Source organism: Ovis aries, chromosome 19 (assembly GCF_016772045.2).
Source record: "Ovis aries strain OAR_USU_Benz2616 breed Rambouillet chromosome 19, ARS-UI_Ramb_v3.0, whole genome shotgun sequence".
Classification (NCBI taxonomy): domain Eukaryota; kingdom Metazoa; phylum Chordata; class Mammalia; order Artiodactyla; family Bovidae; genus Ovis; species Ovis aries.
The window spans coordinates 38217528-38223804 of NC_056072.1; positions in this window are offsets into that span (position 1 = coordinate 38217528).

Sequence of the window (6277 nt, forward strand, 5' to 3'; positions counted from 1 at the left end):
CAGATGATGAAGACAGTACAGATCAGAAGGATTTTCTCATATCTTTATTAAAAGCATGTAATCCACATTGGACTGCATCCTTTCCGTTTTAATAAATTCTCCAGATGGTCTCTAGACCTTGTGTTGCAATATGACAGAATGGCTTTCGCATCTGCTCTGAATGAGGCAAAAGAAAACCTTACCCTGTTCAGTAATTATAAGAATACATTTACTTATTCCTTCCTAATCTAAACCTTTAAGTAAGAAACAAATTAAGTCAGCTATGAGACGTTAGAAAATTGACTTCTGTGGTCCTTCATGGTCGTATGCTCTGTTGGCCTAGGTTCTTTCACATGGCTTGACAGCTGTGCGAGGATTCTGCTGGAGACACTCACACAGAGAGAAGCACAAATCTAATACCTAAAATTAGGCTTTACTAAATTATATTGCACTGCCCTTTTACACCTGCTTGGCAAATAATACCCAGAAGAAAGGTACAATTACATAGGCTGTCTGCCAGAAATAGAAGACAGGTTTAAAAAAAGAAGAAGAAGAAGGAAGGAAGAAAAAAAAGAAGAGAGAAAGAGGGAGAGAAGACAGAAAATGAACGCATTTTCCCCCCAAAACCATGATCAACAGATACCATCAACAGCCTAATTGTAAGTTACTTCTTTTGAGAGTTTCCTATGTTCCAGGCACTATGATAAGCTCTTTATAACACTATGAGTTAGTTATTATGCATATTTCGCAAATAATGAAACTGAAGCATGGACAAATGAATTGCTTGCCCAAGTTCATATAACTAAATGGAAATGAAGCCAAATTTGAAGTAATTCTTGGGAGTTTGAACTTGTTTTGTACCTTCTGATTATCCAAAGTATAAAATATTCGTGCTTCAGACAATAACTGGAAACTAGAGATACTGATGTGCCTTTTATTTCATTATCAACCCCAATTCCCTGATTAGATATTAGGGAACTGATTACCTGCATTCTCATCTTTTTTTAAAAAAAATTGTGATTAGAACACACAGATAACCAGTCTCTCCAACACCTTTTGTTGAAGAGACTGCCCTTTCCCGATTATGTAATCTTGACAGTCTTGTAGAACAGGTAAATGTGTATACCTTTGTTTATTTCTGGCCTCTCTTGTTCCATTGGTCTGCATCTGTCTTTATGTGAGTACCAACTGTTTAATTGCTGAAACTTAGTGATGTATTTTTGAAATCAGAAAGTGTGATACCTTCAGCTTAGGTCTTCCTTCTAAAGATCATTTTGGTTATTTAAAGTCTTTATGGTTCTATATGAATTTAAAAAATCTTTTTTTCTGTTTCTATAAACAGTGCTCATGGGCTTAGGATATGGACTACATTGATTGTATGATTGCTTTTGGTGCTGTGGACATTTTTAACCTTAGTAAGGGTTCTCATCCTTGAGCACATATGTCTTTCCATTCGTGTATGTCTTCTTTGATTTCTTTCAGCAGCATTTCATAATTTTACCTCCTTGGATAAGTTTATTCCTATGCATTCTATATTCTCAATCTTTCTATGTCTTTTCATTTCAGTTTTACTAGTAATATTTTTTGGAACATCGTTTGTTTTCAAGAAAAGCACCGTTCTCATTTATTTTCAATATATCCAAAAGATATCTTAGTGTTACAGGACATTAAATGCTATAGTAACATGATAGGAACACGCTTGATATTTTACGAATTGAGCTTTTGTTTCATAAAAAGACGTGGAGGAACCTTAAATGTATATTTAAACATTGGGAGTCAATGAAAAAGCTATAAACTGTATAATTCCAGCCATATGACATTCTGGAAAATGTGAAACTATGGAAACAGGAAAAAAAACAGTGGTTTCGAGAAGTTAGGGTGAAGGGAGGGATGAAGAGGTGGCATATACAGGATTTTTAACGCAGTGAGAACACTCTGAATGATACCATGATGATGGATACATGTCACTTTACATTTTTCTAAATCTATGTAATATACAGCACCAAAAGTGACCGTAATGTAAACTATGAATTTTGGGAGATTATGACCTGTCAGTATAGCTTCATCGACTGCAAAAATTATTTCACTAAGATAGTAGAAATTGATAATGGAGGAGACTCTGCTTGTTGGGGGGCGACTAGAGGGTATATGAGAAGTCTCTGTTCCTTCTGCTCACTTTTGCTGTGAACCTGAAACTGCTCTAAAATAAGTCTTCATTTAAAAATAGGATAGATCTAACAGTGCTTGGTTGACATCTTGAAGTTTAAAAAAATGTTAATAATTACTTGGTACTATTATTTCTCTAGCCAAGGACCTATTACGCTCAGTGGTAGAATAAGAAATGGAGCATATTTATAAAAGTTTTCATTTATTGAAATGAACATTGGATTACTTTTTCCTTAGCATGATCATTAACTAACCAAGAGAAAAATGTAATTTTATCTGATGGTTTTTATCTCTATATAAAAATCAATTAAAGGTAATCATTTTTTGGTTTAATGTGTATGTTTGTGTTAATGGAAAGTTCATGGAGAGAAATATAAGCATATTAACACTTCCGGTAGCCTGTCTTGTCTTCACAGATATTTTTATGAGTAATACATAAAAATTTCACATAGTTTAGAACTACTTAAAATAGAAATCCCTCTTTTCTACCTGCTACTTCCATTGCCCAGAGGAATATACACTGTTCTCGTATAGAGATACATGTTGCTGTTTAGCTGCTAAGTCCTGTCTGACTCTTCCACAGTTCATGGAGTATAGTCCACCAGGCTCCCCTGTCCATGGGATTTTCCAGGCAAGAATACTAAAGTGGGTTGCCGTTTCCTTCTCCAGGGGATCTTCCCGACACAGAGACTGAACCCGCATCTCCTACATTAGCGGCTTTCCGGGTGACACTAGTGGGAAAGAACCTGCCTGCCAATGTGGGAGACATGAGAGATGCGGGTTTTAAGAGATTCTCCAGTACTCTTGCCTGGAGAATCCCATGGACAGAGGAGCTGGTGGGCTAGTCTGTAGGGTCGCAAAGAGTTGGACACGACTGAAGCATCTTTGCCTGCACTCACACACTCCTTGTGGATTATTTACCACTGAGCCAACATATATGCATGTTATATATGTATCTATACCAAAAACATAATATACACATTATATATATTTCAAATAGTATGCATGCTATATTTTATAGAAGTGAGATAATACCATATACATTGTTACACAACCAAAATTTTATGATGGCCACTTTTCCTTGTCATTTCATACCAGTCTGCTTCCTTTCTCTCTTCCTGCTGGTTAGGATTCATATGTGATGACAGAAGCAGGAGCAGCCAGCCACCATGGAGCCAGAGATGAAAGTAAAGTTTGGAAAATAGTAGAGCTGTCTGACCTCAGATGTGTTACAAGTAGTATAACAGAGTGTAGCTGAGCACAGCCCTTAGCACATGGCCATCACTATGTGCCATTACTTTGCAGAGTTTCCAGGCAACAAGTCCCACTAGGCCATTGATTAGTGCCACAGTGGTCCCTGTCCACAAGCAACCAACTGTCAAGGAGTGAACCTTAGTGATCCTGGTCAGCCATTGGTCAATGCCCTGGCCCTGCCCATAGCAACCAACTGTCAAGGAGTGAACCTTAGTGATCCTGCTCAGCCATTGGTCAATGCCCTGGCCCTGCCCATAGCAACCAACTGTCAAGGAGTGAACTTTAGTGGTCCTGCTCAGCCATTGGTCAGTGCTCCAGCAGGCCCCACCCGCAAGCTACCAACTGTCAAGGAGTGACTTTAGTGAGGGGATTCAGCCAGCAGTCAGGGACGTGGTAGTCGTCAGGCAGAGAGTGAGCTAAGGGTTAGATCCCACACTTCTCACATAGGTCTCCCCTGGAAAACAGCTGGGGGCTGTGTCCCACAGGGCTCCAGAGCCCTCGCCACTGCTGCCCACTGTCCAGGCCAAGTCTTGAGGCGGCAGTGAACATCACTGTTAGCCCTGTTTTAGGGACTTAGTAGCAGCTGTCTGCATGGAATGCAGTCTGTGGGATCTGCCCCTGCCCATTTGGGTGGCTTGAGAACCCCAGCTCACAGGCTAGCGCTCATCTCAAACGCTAGCAAAGTAATGCTCAAAATTCTCCAAACCAGGCTTCAACAGTACATGAACCATGAACTTCCAGATGTTCCAGTTGGATTTAGAAAAGGCAGAGGACAAGAGATCAATTTGCCAACATCCGTTGGATCATCGAAAAGCAAGAGAATTCCAGAAAAATATCTGCTTCTGCTTTATTGACTACGCCAAAGCCTTTGACTGTGTGCATCACAACAAACTGTGGAAAATTCTTCAAAAGATGGAAATAACAGACCACCTGACCTGCCTCCTGAGAAATCTGTATGCAGGTCAAAAGGCAACAGATAGAACTGGACATGGAACAAGAAACTGGTTCCAAATTGGGAAAGGAGTACGTCAAGGCTGTATATTGTCACCCTGCTTATTTTACTTGTATGTAGAGTGCACCATGTGAAATGCTGGGTAGATGAAGCACAAACTGGAATCAAGATTGTTGGGAGAAATATCAATAACCTCAGATATGCAGATGACACCACCCTTATGGCAGAAAGCAAAGACGAACTAAAGAGTCTTTTGATGGAAGTGAAAGAGGAGGGTGAAAAGGTTGGCTTAAAACTCAACATTTGGAAAACTAAGATCATGGCATCTGGTCCCATCACTTCATGGCAAATAGATGGGGAAACAATGGAAACAGTGTCAGACTTTATTTTTGGGGGACTCCAAAATCACTGCAGATGGTGATTGCAGCCATGAAATTAAAAGACACTTGCTCCTTCGAAGAAAAGCTATGCCCAATCTAGACAACAAAGACATTACTTTGCCAACAAAGGTCCATCCAGTCAAAGCCATGGTGTTTCCAGTAGTCATGTCTGAATGTTAGAGTTGAACTATAAAGAAAGCTGAGCGCCAAAGAATTGATCCTTTTGAACTGTCATGTTGGAGAAGACTCCTGAAAGTCCCTTGGACTGCAAGGAGATCCAACCAGTCCATCCTAAAGGAAAGGAGTCCTGGGTGTTCATTGGAAGGACTGATGCTGAAACTGAAGCTCCAGTACTTTGGCCACACCAGGCTTCCCTGTCCATCACCAACTCCTGGAGTTTACTCAAACTCATGTCCATCATGTCAGTGATGCCATCCATCCATCTCATCCTCTTTCATCCCTGTCTCCTCCCACCTTCAATCTTGCCTAGCATCAGGGTCTTTTCTAATGAGTCAGCTCTTTGCATCAGGTGGCCAAAATATTGATGCTTCAGCTTCAGCATCTGTCTTTCCAATGAACACTCAGGACTGCTTTCCTTTATGATGGACTGGTTGGATCTCCTTGCAGTCCAAGGGGCTCTCAAGAGTCTTCTCCAACATGATGGTTCAAAAGTATCAATTCTTTGGCACTCAGCTCTCTTTATAGTTCAACTCCTACATCCATACATGACTACTGGAAAAACCATAGCTTTGACTAGATGGACCTTTGTCGGCAAAGTAATGTCTCTGGTTTTTCCTATGCTGTCTAGGTTGGGCATAGCTTTTCTTCCAAGGAGCAAACGTCTTCTCATTTCATGGCTGCAGTCACCATCTGCAGTGATTTTGGAGCCCAGGAAAATAAAGTCTGTCACTGTTTCTATTGCTTTTCCATCTATTTGCCATAAAATGATGGGACCAGCTGCCATGATCTTAGTTTTCTGAATGCTGAGTTTTAAGCCAACCTTTTCACTCTCCTCTTTCACTTTCATCAAGAGACTCTTTAGTTTGTCTTCACCTTCTGCCGTAAGGGTGGTGTCATCTGCATATCTGAGGTTATTGATATTTCTCCCGGCAGACTTGATTCCAGCTTGTGCTTCTTTCAACCGTGTTTCTCATGATGTACTCTGCATACAATTTAAATAAGCAGAGTGACAATATACAGCCTTGACGTACTCCTTTCCCAATTTGGAACCAGTTTCTTGTTCCATGTCCAGTTCTAACTGTTGCTTCCTGACCTGCATACAGATTTCTCAGGAGGCAGGTCAGGTGGTCTGTTATTTCCATTTCTTGAAGAATTTTCTACAGTTTGTTGTGATGCACACAGTCAAAGGCTTTGGCGTAGTCAATAAAGCAGAAGTAGATGATTTTCTGGAACTCTCTTGCATTTTTGATAATGGATGTTGGCAAATTGATCTCTTGTCCTCTGCCTTTTCTAAATCCAATTTGGATATCTGGAAGTTCATGGTTCACGTACTGTTGCAGCCTGGCTTGGTGAATTTTGAGCTAAT